Genomic DNA, 13578 nt, shown 5'->3' on the forward strand with positions numbered 1-13578 from the left:
GGAAATCCTTGTCAAAGTAGGGATAGTGAGGTGTTTGATCAAATGGCACATTTGTATCAATCTTCCAAAAGTTGATGGTGTCGCATTGCTGACCCCACACAGTACATAGCCTGTAATGGCCCCCCACCCTGTGTGTCTAGGTAGGCCTGAACCTAGGCTTGCTTCAAAAGATTGAAGCTAACGACCAATAAAGCAATATATCATACATGTTAGCAAACATGCTGAACTCTAGTATTGGTTTAGATGCTACTGTTAACTCAATTGCATATTGCACAACCTAGAATCACCAAAATGGTGTGTACAACCAAGTTTTCTAGAATATGGATGGATGGAAGAACTCATTTTCTTCCACAAACCGGCCAAAAGCTATGTACCAAACATACAAAGTATGGCCTTGCTTTGCTGTTGTGTTGATGCATGTTTCTAGTTCTCATGTGCCAAGAGCATTCTGTTTCCAACTGTTGGTGGGGTTACTCTAGTGCCTTAAAGTGACAAAATCACAGGGGTCACCTTATACATTTTATCTGAACAAATAGGATTCAGTTGCCATGTGCATGTGGCTTAGTTGATATGCTTATAGTCTGTTTCAGCATATAGGTTCATTTGGTCAGTGGAGAGGTTGGTGGGCAACTCTCGGCATCCATCTGTTGTGGTTATGGTGACATCTTAGTAGAAAAGCCCCTTGAGCGTTGTCTAGTCAAAGCCCACCCTCCACCCTTTTGTGGCACAAGATTCATTGCAATGCATGGTGAGATTAGGAAAGTTCCCACATTACCTATTTCTGGTTGGACTGGCTGTGGTTCTTTGCCTTCCTGCTCATAAGGTTTGGCAGGCATGGTAAGCAAATATAAATAACGACTTTGACTCTACAGCAGACACCAGATTCTGAGAGCACATGACTGACAACTGTTTAAACTACAAATGAAAAAACCCAAAAGCCAATGAGACGGTCTCAGCAGATAATAAGCTTGAGTTGCACACTTTCATCTTGACCTAAGGCAGCCAAATGCTAAGAAGTGACAGCAAGGAAAGTTGTTGAATGATACAAATACAGCTCCCATTAGTCGTAGCCAGCATAGCAAATGGTGAAGGAGAACGCGAGGTGCCTTCCAGAACATCTTGAGCACAACAGGTTGTAGTATCCAGACTTACTTTGTACAGAGTATCAGATGGTCTCTGAAAGTGTACGATTCAAATGTTGAAAGAGACCCTAGTTCACGGACACGTTAGATTTCCAGACAGGTCTATCTTCCATGTAATAAGTATAAAAAAACAAAAAAACAAAAAAACGCAGTAAACAACCGACTATAAACAGAGAGGGTATTTCAGCTGCAGTGTTTGTGGGGCATGAAGCAGCCTACTGTGTCTGCCTGCAGACACTTTCTAAAAACACGTGATGCATTATGGCCAAAGGGATGCATCCCAGTGTCCACACCAGGGTGTGATGGCCATTCAGAGGATGGGCTTGCTCCTCCATTACCTGTTAATTGATAGATGCTGTCCATTCAATTATAATAATTATACCGATTTAATGTTATATTGTGAACCCAAAGAGTCTTCTCATTTAGAAAATCAGTTTCAGTATTAGCAAACTCAATGGTGCTCATGTTAACAGTGAAAGGATGAAATGTTGAAGTTGGCATATAGAAGGCAAACTTTCAGCCATTAGCCTACACCTATATTGCCAATAAGCATTTTGACACACAGACGCACCATACAAGCTAGACAAATTGCAAAATCGGTATTAGAATGACAGAACACCAACGTTGTATTCGTAACACCAAAGTTGTATTGGCAACAAAAAATTAACAGCTGCCATAGTCACAGATTATGAGATGAGAAAAAATACAGAGAATGCCCTCTAGTACAGTTTCCCAAAAAATGTAATATAAGGATGTAGGGGAGAAAGATAATACAAGAGACACAGATGGCCTTCCCTCTTCTATTCCTTGCAATGTCCTGATCCAGAAGGGATGAAATTGGTTATGTTGTTCTCCTCATCGACACAGCCGAGAACTACAAACTTGTACATCAACTGTAGGTATATATATATATATATATATATATATATATATAAATGTCTGGTAAAGGTGCAAGTAAAAAATTAAACTAACTTCAGCACCAGCCAAAAAAAATGCCCAGGCACTCACGACCATTAGTGAGTTCTAAAAATATTTATTGTATCAAACAATTGTGCAAAAACATCTTAAAAAGCATTCATTACACTTTCTCTGCAGACCAGATGTCATGCAGCACTCACCCCAACGGGTGGAAAACCGCCACGCACTCCGCTCGACTTGCGAGCTTCCTCAGGCTTGTTGTCAATCCAAACTGTTGTTTTCTTGTGTGTTTATTTCCTCACAAGAGAAGTGATAAGCCCCTCCCAGCTGCATCTAGCACGTAACGTAAGTCAATATTCACTAAGGGGAACTCTATGGTTCCATCGGCGGTGAATCCGCCATATTGACATGAACAACCTCTAGCCAAATTAATATTCGGCATATACGCGAGACACGCAGCTGGATGAGGACCAACCACCCTGTCCTAAATTGAGGGTAAAATGTGCAAAAGTATTCACGAGTAAAGGCGCAAGTGCGCATATAGAATATTCATTGCCACGCTGTGGTGAAAAAATCCTCCACAACGTGGCAAACAATCTGCAAGATGGGTTGAGCGCTTAAAAACAAACAGCTGCTCCTGCCTAACTTCAACAGCACCTGCTCTCGCACCGCAGAGAGGATGTTCACATGTGATAATGTGTTGCTAATTTAGAAAGTGGACCGCCAGAAGCAAATTCTGGTTAAGGCATTAATATAACCGCCCATTAGAACCAATAAAATTAATTCAGTATTCATAAAACTGCTAAAACATATTCTAAATTCATATAGTGTGTAGAGTGCAAATGCATATAACAGTTGACCCGAAAATTATAATCCAACAGGTGCATAAAATGCCCATGAATGAACATCTATATAGGTCTAAGAGCAGTGTATGTTCTAAAAAAAGCTGGTGTAAAAATAATAGGCACAATTGAAAAAGTTCTAATGCATCAAAATCTTATGCTAGTGCATCATGATCTTGTGTCCATCATTCCCCTCACATTACGGAGCAGGTCAGTTGAAATTTTGCAGCATATTCCTTATTGATCTGCACTTAGAGTTTAATACTCCTGCTGACAATCAACTCTGCAGTGCAAAATGACACGTGCAATAAATTCAAGTATAAAATTACAAAGTGACGCGTGCAAATGATAATCAATAATAAGACAATTAGAAAATAGTCAATGCATAACAACTGACATTAGATGATTCCAATGTCAGTGTAGATCCAAAATGACTCCACAGGAACTAATCACATATTTTGCATTTGGTATTGTACAAATCTATAATAGACTTCATATGCAAAATGGCAACGATTGGAGCTCATGAAGGAGGCTATCGCATAATAACCAGAGTTAACATTAACAGTTTGAGTTCTCAAATGACTGCCTTTCAAATACTGCATTCTTCTCCTTATTCATACAGAAAGACATATAACTCTGAGTCTACATTCAAACCATTTGGCTTCAAGGTGTCATATTCACAAATCAGCTTTGCTTCCAATTGGCGTACCTTAAGCTCTCCGTTTCCCAGCCTCTTGCGTTGTGGTATGTGTGCTAATCCCACAAAACTCATCTCTAGCGTGTTCTTGTTGTGTTTTTCACTAAAATGTAGCGCCAGTGGGTATGTTTGATCTCCATTGTTAATGGCTCTATAGTGTTGCAGGATGCGTTATTTGAGTGGGCCGATTGTCGATCCTATATAGTGTAGTCCACAACTACAAGTAATTGCACAAACCACAAACTTAGTGAGACAGGTTATTTTCTGCTTGTATTTCCATTGTTTCCCATTGGCACTAATAAATGGATCTTTGGATATATAATCACACATTTTACATTTACCACATTTTTTGAAACCCAGATATTCGTTGTTACCTGAGAGCCAGCTAGATGATGCCACATTGGTTATTACTGTGCTTGGTGCTAAGATGTTTTTTAGTGTTGGAGCTTTACGAAAGGTTACACTAGGTCTTGTCTCCAATACTTTGCTCAAGTCTCTATCTGTAGTCAGAATATTCCAGTGTCTGTGCATTATAGCTCTGATTTGTTTGGCTTGTTGATTGAAGCCTGTTATGAACCTTATCGTTTCATCCTTAGGTTCAATATTTGGTTTGAATAAATTGCTTCTGGATAGTTTCCCAGCTTTGTTAAAGCATTCCGTCACCGTACTCTTTGTGTACCCTCTATTGACAAATCTATTGGCAATATTTTTGGCTTCTCTTTGGAAATCCATCTCTTTACTACAGACTCTTTTGGCCCTCAAGAATTCTCCATAAGGTATGGATTTCTTCAGGGACGTGGGGTGATGACTACGGGCGTGGAGAGTAGAATTTGAACTAGTTTCTTTTCTATAAAGAGTGGATGTTGGTTTTGTTATGATCGACGGAAAATAAAACATCCAAAAATACCAATTTGCAATTGCTAACGGTACATGTTAATTTCAAATTCTATGTATTGGTGTTTAGGATGGAGATGTATTTTTCAAATTCGTTTTCAGTGCCATCCCATATTACAAATCATCGATAAATCGATGCAACATCACTATGTGTTTTGTAAATTCTTCTAGCTCTTCGCTCCATGCCACTGTGGTCTCCCACCAACCCATGTATAAATTTGCATAAGTGGGTGCCATGCATGACCCCATGGCCGTACCCTGGATTTGTCTGTAAATGACATCATACAGGAAGTAATGGAATTTCAACATGTCTAGTAGCATATTATTGTGCTGACGGTAGCTTACTGATCTGCTATTCAGAAAATAATGGCATGCATCAATCCATGTTTATGATGTATTGACGTTTACAAAGATACTACATCTAGGGAGACCAGGAGGTAATTGGACTCCCAGTTGACATCACTTAATTTCACCAAAGATCTGATGTATCACAAATGTATGAGTTCAAGCTGAGCACAAATGGTTGGAGGAAATGGTCTTGGAATCTCGAGGTGTTCTCCAAAAGACTACCAATAGAGGACACTATCGGGCGTCCAGGAGGATCTATTAAGGTTTTTATGTATCTTTGGATTGAAATAGATCTGAGGAGTAGTAGGGTGAGCCTTTTTCAGAAAGTAGTATTCATTGTCATTGATCAGATCTTGTTCACACCAGTTGAGCAACAACATGTGATATTCACCAAAACAGATGTGTCAACTATTTCATAGCAAGATGCATCGGTAAATTGTCTAATTGCTTCTTTAACATAGCTAATACTGTCCATGATCACTAGGCTCCCACCCTTATCAGAGGGTCAAATTACTACGTTGTGAACATTTTTCATTGTTTCCATAGCACACAATCGTGAAGGATTGAGATTTTTTGATTCCATATTGACAAAGCTTGACAGACTTTTTAAGTCTCTAACCACCAGTTTCTCAAAAGTTTCAATGGGACTGCATTCAATATTAGGGCAGAAGACTGATTGCAGTTTGAACCTGCTGAAACAGCTCATGTTTGTTTTAATGCCATATTGTTCCGACCGTGTATCATCATCAATTGTTTCTATACGTTCACTTCTCGAATTGGGATTCAAGTGCAGTTCATCTAAGCAAAACAAGGTGGCTAGGTCTCTTTCTGATAGAATTGAAGAAGTTTCTTTGTGTGGATCCTTCTTGTGTCTTGTGTTTCCAACTTGCGTTGCAAAAAACTTAGTTTTAATTTCCGCGTGAATTTGAACAGATCTATTCTTGCTGACGTGCAGTCGTAAGCATGACTGGGACTATATGATAATCCTAATAGTAGGACTGATTGTTCTGTCTGGGTGAGGCTCCTTGCTGAGATGTTAAATATTTTTAACTGTTCGTATTCTTGACTCTCGGTTTCCCCCTCTGCTTGTTCCCAGATCTTGTTGCCCTTCCAGTCTGATCGTCCCCATTTTGCGCGACTGCCCCGCCTGGTTGTCCTCTTCCCGCTCTTCTTCTTGATCCTCTTCCTCGACCGGCAGATCAGCCTCGTCCTCTTTTGTCCATTCTGCTGTCCATGTGGAGCAGCTTGAACTTGTCTCAAAAAATCAATTTTTTTGATGATTGTGCTCCTTCAGTGTCCGAGAAGTCCACTTCTGAACTGCTTGGATCTTCTACCGGTACTTCAGTTCGGGTTGTTTTAGGATCCTTTTGTTCCATTCTTGCTTTAATGGGCCCATCAAACCTTTTGGCAAAGGTGTATATTCTGCCCTGCTCATAATCCAGCCTATCTCTTTTGAATTTGAGCTGTTTTCTCATTCGTATCTCTCCTTCAAATCTTTCAAGATTCTCTTCCAACCTTGTCATGCGTTTTTTGCATTTGTCTCCATCTTCTGAGGCAAATAACACTTCCTCCATGCCTTCTATCTCTTTCAGGAGTTTAGTTCTGTCCAATTTAGTTTCATTTTGTTACTTGCACCTTTACCGGACATTAGCCTAGCCCGCTCTATCCCTGTAGCACCATTTTAGCAATGAGGCAGAGCGCATTCTTTTGGCTAAAATGTGTTATATATATATATATATATATTTATTGTTTGCTTGTTAGGCTCTTCTACAATAAGAATATACTGTTTCAAAGCGTACACAGGACAGAGAGGGAGGGATGGTACATTACAACACAATATTAAGAGCTGAGGGGAAGAGGAAGAGGGACAAACCTACTATGCCTTGTGAGTATTCAGAACGTGCAAGTGCATAAAGGAAAAGGGAAGTGGGGGGTAAGTGCTGGGGAATCTGAGCTTGTGGGAGAGCCATGGAGGAAGTGCTAGGAATGTTGAGTGCTACACGGCCAGAGCCGTGAGAGGTGTAAGTGCGAGTCTCCAGAGTGGAGGGAGTGCAGATGCTGTGGATAGACAGGAGCTGGGAGTATGGGAGTAATTGGTGAGGAAGGTCAAGGCCCCGAAGATGCATAAGGGCAAGGACACTGATTCAGCAACTGTGGACTAGCAGAGGAGAGAAGGTGGGAAGGATGAGGAAAAGAGGAAAGTCTAAATGAGCTTCCGGAATTTGAGAAGGTCCTGCTCAAGGCGTAGAGGGAGGCTATTCCAAAGGGGGGAGCCTGCAGGGGAAAGTGAGCGACCCTCTGCCCTCTTTTTAACAAAACACTTTACACACACAGAGTTGGTGCCAGAAGAGCAAAGAGGTCTAGTGGGAGAGTACGTGGTGAAATAGAGTTGAAGATAGCGTGGTCCCTGGGCCCAGACAGCCTTGTGAATGATGCAGAGGGATATGAATTTAATCCGTGTAGCAACCGGTAGCCAGTGAAGACTTTTTAGAGCAGGAGAGATGCGGTCCCTGGGCTTAAGGCCACAGATAAGTCTTGCTGCTCTATTCTGGATAAACTGAAGGGGTCCCAGAAGTGGAGGAAGGAAGATTCAGGAGAAGGCTATTACACTAGTCAAGTCTAGAAAGAACTAGGGCTTGGGTCTCATTGAGCCTCTGTGGGAAAGTGAGAAATTGTAGAATTCCTTTGAGAAGGAAGAGCTGGTAGTTGGACTTCTTGGCAATATCCTGAGTGTGAGGGAGGAAGGAGAGAGGAGAGAGAGGGGTCTAAGATGACTCCAAGGTTTCTGGCTTCAGTTGAAGGAGCAGGGGGCGAACCCAAGGAGAAAGGCCAGAGTGAAGGGAAGAAAGAGGGAGCAGGGGTCCCAATGGGAAGGATGTCCGTTTTACAGGTTATGAGGCAGAGATCATTGGAGGCGCACCATGACTGGATGGCAGAGAGGCAGTCGGGAATGATGCAGGGTGCAAGAGGGTCAGCAGGGAATCTGAAGAAGAGCTGTGTGTCGTCTGTGTAACACTGGAAGTTGGACGAGAAGGAGGAGATGAGGCGTGCAAGCAGAGCAAGGTAGATGTTAAAGAGCCAGGGGTGAAATAGAATTCTGGGAGATGCAACAGTGGAGATGGAAATAGGAGAGGAGAATGGGCCCAGGATGACTTGGGAAGAGCGGTTAGTGAGGAAAGAGGACAGCCAGTCCAGTGCCTGCTCCGTGATACCAAGTGTATCATGGAGCCTTTGTATGAGGATGGACTAGTTAACTGTGTCAAATCACATATGCTAAATGCAAAACAAGGAAAAAAGGGCTACTCAAAGAAAGAGGAGCTAAAACGGCGAGACATCAACCCAGACATTTGCCCATGACCGTTTACCCTAGAAGAGGATCTTCCTAAGCACGTTGTTGGAATCAAGGAGAACAGTAAGGATTTTATCCAGTTCAGCCTTAATGAAGAAATAGCTGTTCAGACTACAACTCAGTCTTGTCGTATCCTATTCCTGATGTTTTACTGCACTGTCCAATTATTAGTCTAGTCTCCAAACAAGGGTCAGGGCATGCAGCTTTCAAGCACAGCCATAGAAACAATGTATCTTGATCACAGGCAGGTAGTATTTTCTTTATTCTACTGCAATGGATCCATCATTTGACTTGCATCAAAAATATTAATCTCAAAGAACATATTTTGGCAGAAAAGAACCACAATTCAATATCTTTAAGGTTTCCGGTATCTGGGGCAGCATCCTATTGAGTCAGGGCATAGCATGATGATGTTACTTTGCAAGCCATCATCACCCTAATACAAAATGCATACAACAAAAACAGTCATTTCTGACTACATTTGACTATACATTAGCAATCTGGGTCGAGGAAGCAGCAACCAGGTGGCCTGGATCACAGGCTCTATCAATCTGTTTAAGTTCATGTTCTATTCTGGACACCCGGGCTTCTACCCCCTGGTACGCTACTTTTATTGTTGCTTGGTCTTTGCCACTGGGCTCTGAATATCCCTTTACCTCAGCCCACCACACTAGTACGAGCACCTGGCCGGGCCCAGCACCATCCCACTTACCATTAGCTGTCCTCGTGGCTTATTCCTTCTAGTCCCACCTGCCTTCGGCTTGGCATTGGAAAAAGTAAAGTGACTTACCACCTTTACCATTTCCTTTGCTGGCCACTTTTGTTCAAAACCTTTATAAGTAAAGCTGGCATGCATGACAAATGTGGTGCAGATGTCCCATTACATTTTCTTTAAAAAAAAAAAAGTGCACCCCTGATAAATGACCTGGGGGTTCTAATGGCCTTAATCAACCGGTTCTAGAGCAGGCTTGGCAAGTAACAGCTTGGATCCCACATCATGGTTTGGGCTGGTGGGCCGCTACCACCCAACCCCCCCAGAACATAGTGATTAGCAATATATTAATTGGTTCAATTGGTTGCAGGAAAGAAACCTGTAGATCTGTTTATGGTTCATAGAGTTGTTTCTTACAGCACACATTATATAGCGCCTTATGATAACATATAAACAATCAAGATGTTCACCTTTTTTTCTTTGACACGTTACATAATCCACTGCAACTGGCATGCAGTCAAGAAACTCCCACTTCACATACACTCCCCACTATGTGATCAGTTCATCACTACAGACAGGCACATGGCATGCACTCAATTACCATAGCTTCAAGAACAATACATGTACTGTAATGCCATAATAAACAAACATAGAAAACTTTTGCCATATGCAACGTCCCTAAATAAACTTAATTAGTTGACAATACCGTAGGCCAACAATGTTTTTCAATGTTAGGGATCCTGGCATACAACTAAGAAACGCCACCCCTCTTGTTTCTAATGGCATTGCATCAATTGGTATCATACATTTTCCTGTTTAATGGATTTGGTTAGAGAGTGACACTAATTCACCTGCAGTGAATTCATTAGCAGTGCTTGTAGTAGGGACATTTCCCGACTCAGGTTGAGATCAATGCAGATGTCGTTTTAGGCTTTATGGTGTTTATTTGCTTATGTGTAGACACAAAGGTATACGTACATGTGGATTAGCAAAGGCTCAAACAACTACTGAGAATAGAATCTGCACTTGGTTTGCAAAGATCTGACATGCAGGTGGAGCAGGCTAGACTCTGGAGGCAGATCCCTGTAATCCAAAGGCACACAGAAATAACATTTTATGTGGTTGGTGAATCTTAAGAAGCCAATGTGAAAACCAGTAATGTCCCAAGACCACCAACGTTGGCAGCCAAAGGTGCATGGACAATGATGCCCTAATCAAACCAAATTGGGCCTTAGCCCTCACCCCAAATGAGGTGATCTGTCCTTTGAGAATCCTGGATTTCAGTGTGAAATCCTCTGGTTCTGGCCTCAAAATAAACAGAATACCTATCTATTTTTACTCTAAAATCAGCCACTATTCCAAACTAAGAAACATATGGAGTTACAAGTCACTTACATCAACTACGCAGAAGAAGTGATGTATTTAGAGCAGTGGCATGAACAATGCCTTCCACAAAATTGACTTCTGCTATGGTGCTAGCTGAAATGAAGATGGCATATTTACGGGAATTGCTAGCTATAAAGAATGCATGAATTACAAGAAAATATAACATGCATTACTCACTGTAATAGCATTTCTGATGATTGCATCTGCTTAGATTCACATGCTGTGCGTATAGTCCGACATCTAGTGGAAATCGTAGAGTATTGCATCTTTCTTTCGAAGATCGAAAGGGGACGTCGACATGAGCATGGCTGAACACTATCCCTAAGGTGACGTGTAGTGTACCCAAAATCCCTCACGCATCGAAGTCCCTCTGGTTGTGTTTGTTCTAGCCTGAGGGAGCCTTATAGTAAGCGTGAGTGAGTACCGAATAGAGAAGTTGTAAGAGGTCTATGTTCCATCTACTCCACGAGGGGATGACGGGTGGGCGCTTGTGAATCTAAGCAGATACAATAATCAGAAATGCTATTACGGTGACTAATGCATGTCTTCTGATGCTTGTGAATCTACTTAGAATCACATGCTGTGCATAGACTTGCGAGCAGTACCCAGAGATGGTGGTGGGACGTGTAAAGGAACAGTAGCAAAGATGTTTTAGCACTGCTTTTCCCACCTGAGAATCAGACCTAGAGTGTGTATCTAGGCAGTAGTGTTGTGTAAAGGTGTGTACATAACTCCAGGTTGCTGCTTTGCAAATGGAATCAAGAGTAACATTTGTAATGAAGGCTATGGTAGCCCATGTGCCCCGAGTAGAGGATGGTCTAGGCGTGAAGGGTAGATCTCATGGCAAGAGTGTAACACAGTGTGATGCCGTTCATGATCCACTTGGAGATAGCTGATTTAGAGACAGGGTCCCCTTCTCTACCAGCTTCCACTGAAATGAAGAACTGGTTTGTCTTTCTCAGTGGCTTTGTCTTTTCCAGATAGTAGATAACCGCTCTCCTTACATCCAGTGTGTGGAGGCTTCTTATCGCCACGTTAGTGGGGTTCTGGAAAAATGTAGGTAGTTCTATGGACTGGTTTACATGGAACTTTGAGGTACATTTAGGTGCAAAGTGAGGGTGTGTGCGCAAAACCACCTTGTCTTTGTGAATCATGACGAAAGGGCCCTGAACTGAAAGGGCCTGCAGTTCACCAACTCTCCTCATAGAGGTGTACGCCACCAGGAAGGCGGTCTTGTAGGTGAGTGCTTTAAGGCTAGCCTTGTGCATTGATTGAAAGGGTGGCCCCATTATTCTGGTAAGAACAACATTCAGGTCCCACCCGGGAGCTGGGTTGGAAATAGGGGGATGAAGTCTCTTTACACCTTCCATAAAGGCTTTAATTACAGGAATTTTTCACCATGAAACCTTGTGGTGTATGCTGAAAGTGCAGATAAGTGGACCTTTAGAGAATTGAAAACCAGACCTGAATCTAAAAGGTGGGTTAGGTACAGGACGATAAATGTAGGTGAGCATTCAATAGGATTGATGCCCTTGCAGTTACACCATATGACAAAGTGCTTGCATTTGCTGGAGTAGCAATGCCTAGTTTAGAGGAGGAGCCAAGTATCCCAACCTCGACCATTCCGCCCCTTTTGCCTGGATGTTGGAAGCCAGAGTATGTGACAGACACGGTAACAGTTGAACCAACAAAGAGCAGAGCATGGACTCTGTGCAGTACCAGTGAAAATACAAACAGCAAAGAGACTCCTGGAGACAAGGTTCCCATCAAGAAAACCATACCTGCATTCAAGTAAACATGATGGCCATTTGAATGAAATCCCTGAAGAAGCAGAGACAATAAACGGCAAGAAAGAATGATAACGCCACTAACCATCACCAGTATACGTCAAACAGAGCTGAGATGACGTACATAGAAGTGATGCAGAGACCAAAGAATGCAGATATTCTATAAGGCATCAAGAAAGTACGAAGGATAAGTGACATCTTGGGATCAAGGTGAAGAAGCTTATGCCACAGAAACAGATGAAGACATTGAGTCATTTTACACGTGTACAGATGCAAAAGAAACGCAAGCAGGCAAAGTAATCTTGAAAGCTAGCCTCAAGTTTATAGTGGATAGATTGCGACAAGCGCCAACATATACATATATACCTATGGACAAGTAAAGGATGGATGTTTCCACTATGCATTATAGCAGTGCTGGACAGTAGCAAGAAGGCCTCATTTCTCATGTGTCGCAGTTAAAAAGTAAATTGAATTACAAAGTGAATCTCAGCAGGCAACATTGGGTGAGCCAAAGAAGCCAAGGTCTTATCAAACTGGAGTAAACTGACATTGGATACAAATTCTAGTACTCGAGTGCACTGTTTTGGGGGATGGCAGAATCAGATTTCTGGGCCCCTTTGTGTACTCAACAGAACGTGTGAAAGAACAAAACTCCTGTTCAGAAGGCATGTACATAACAAGGAAGACGTCAGAGGTCTGTTAAAAAATAGTATTAAATGCACCAAAATGCTCGATTCCATGGTCTCTAGTCACATGGAAGGATGAAGTTGGACGAACGAGATGGTCACACCTACACACGAGGGCAGACCGTGCTTTTCACTCCCTAAATTTCTCAGAGCTAAGAACACTCTCAAGGCCGAGCTTCAAAAGCCTAATTGACAGTAGACCACTGAGGTGATGGATTGATATGCTAATTGGTGGGAAACAATGGTTAAGGAGAGCTCACCAGCACCTGGATGGCCAGCCTGCAGGCTGATAGACGTAGATGGAAAAGTACTGACGGAGGTTAGAGCGCCAACCAATTGTAGAGGACTGCGTATTTAGGGGTCCTATAGTTGTGTAAACCAATGGAACATCGTGTATTTAGTGACGTTCATAGTGGTAATTTTTAGGGGAGGGCTTAGTTGCCCCACCTGATGTTAAGTAACCAATCACAAATTCACACTTTTAGACTAGTATGGATCGTACACTAAGATGTTCACTCAGAGCCAGTCTCCCATTCTCGTAGGTTTTTGTAGTTTGCCACGTAGGATGACATTGATTCATACATAGGTTAACGTCATTGGTGATGAGTTTTGCATATAAGATCTCAGTTTGTGCTAAGAATGTTTGAGTAAGAGGATCGAGCGAGTTCGTTGATGTTCGTTATGCTCCCCGTTTTAGATAATTGATATTAAAACAGTCTTCTTTTGCCTACTACCCGAGTCGTTTTGATTATTGATGTATGAATCAAAATCTGCATCTCCAGGGTAATTCCTACTCATCAAAGGGACTGGGATATCC

The 13578-nt window shown here is 42.1% G+C and overlaps 1 protein-coding gene across 2 annotated transcripts in view; it reads right to left on the minus strand.

Moving 5' to 3' along the window:
• Positions 1–13578, minus strand: part of HDAC8 (histone deacetylase 8) — a 1597648-nt gene that overhangs the window by 642421 nt on the left and 941649 nt on the right. The window lies entirely within an intron of this gene.

The sequence above is a fragment of the Ambystoma mexicanum genome, chromosome 2q (genome assembly GCF_040938575.1).
Source record: "Ambystoma mexicanum isolate Mex_15411 chromosome 2q, UKY_AmexF1_1, whole genome shotgun sequence".
Classification (NCBI taxonomy): Eukaryota; Metazoa; Chordata; class Amphibia; order Caudata; family Ambystomatidae; genus Ambystoma; species Ambystoma mexicanum.